The sequence below is a fragment of the Corvus brachyrhynchos genome, unplaced genomic scaffold (genome assembly GCF_000691975.1).
Source record: "Corvus brachyrhynchos isolate BGI_N302 unplaced genomic scaffold, ASM69197v1 scaffold283, whole genome shotgun sequence".
Classification (NCBI taxonomy): domain Eukaryota; kingdom Metazoa; phylum Chordata; class Aves; order Passeriformes; family Corvidae; genus Corvus; species Corvus brachyrhynchos.
This window is the reverse complement of record NW_008237409.1, coordinates 2,391,397-2,392,545: the sequence shown is the minus strand read 5'-3', so window position 1 is coordinate 2,392,545 and position 1,149 is coordinate 2,391,397.

Below are 1,149 nucleotides of genomic sequence, written 5' to 3'. Positions count from 1 at the left end.
CCCCCCCGCTCCCCGTTGGGGAGGGCAGCCCGGCCCGGTCGGTCTCTGTGCCCCGTCCCGTCGGGGCTGCGGGGGCTCCACGATGAAGCGCTGCGGCGGAGACGGACGGTGTAAACAGGGGGAGTGCTGGGCTCCGAGATAAAAGGGCCCCTCTTAAACTTGGACGGAGACTGGGAAAAGCCAATAAAGATAAGGCCTGACAGCTCCGCCGGGGCTGCCGCGCATCAACGCCGACTTTTACAGCGCGGGGGGACGCGGCTGCCCGCCCCGCTTGACGGATGGATGGACAGACAGACGGACGGGCAGCAGCAGCATGGAGGGGGAGCAGCTCCGAGGAGGCTGTGGGGTGCCGATCCCAGGGGCCAAAAACAGCGCTGGCCATGGACCTGCGGTGCCTGAGGGAGCGCTCCTGTCCCCGGCCCACAGCCCCAGTCCCTGCCCCGAGCCGCCAAGGCCGAGCCGCTGTTCAGGACAGTGGTGGTCCCGATGTTAAATGCAGGCGGAGAGCAGGGCTGGGACCCCAAACTCCAGCTCCAGCAGAGCTCCAGGGAGAGCGGGGCTAGGACCCCAATTTCCAGCTCCAGCAGAGCTCTGGTGTGAGCAGGACTGAGACTCCCAGCTCCAGTCCCACCAGAATTCCAGTGAGAGCTCCCACCGAGGAGCCAGACAACCAGCCCGGCTGTGTGCGAGTGGACACACATACCCCAGTGACCAGCCGCAGTCCCCGGGTCAGGGAGCGCTGAGCGGGGAGCACGGTACAGGGCCCGGTGCCCCGAGAGCTCCGCAGGTCCCTCTGCCCGGCTCGGGGTGTCGGGACTGGGTGGCCCCAGCCCGGCCGAAGCGCCGAGGTTTCCCAGCGTCCAACCGCACCGCGGAGCTGGGTGACCGGGAGGGCACAGGTGGGAGGTATCCTCGGCGAAGCCCGAGGGCGAAGCTCCAGCCCCGGACTGGGACCCCGGTGCTCCCGGCACGGAGCAGGTTGGCTGGCGGGGAGCAGCAGGGAGCAGCGGGGCAGGCTGGCGGCAGTGTCCCGGCACAGGCCGGGCTCGGCGGGCTGCAGGGAGCCCCGCACCCTTGGACCCCCGCTCCTTCCCGTCCTTCCCCCCGCACCCCGGGAACTCACACGGCCGGCCGAGGGGCAGGAGGCGC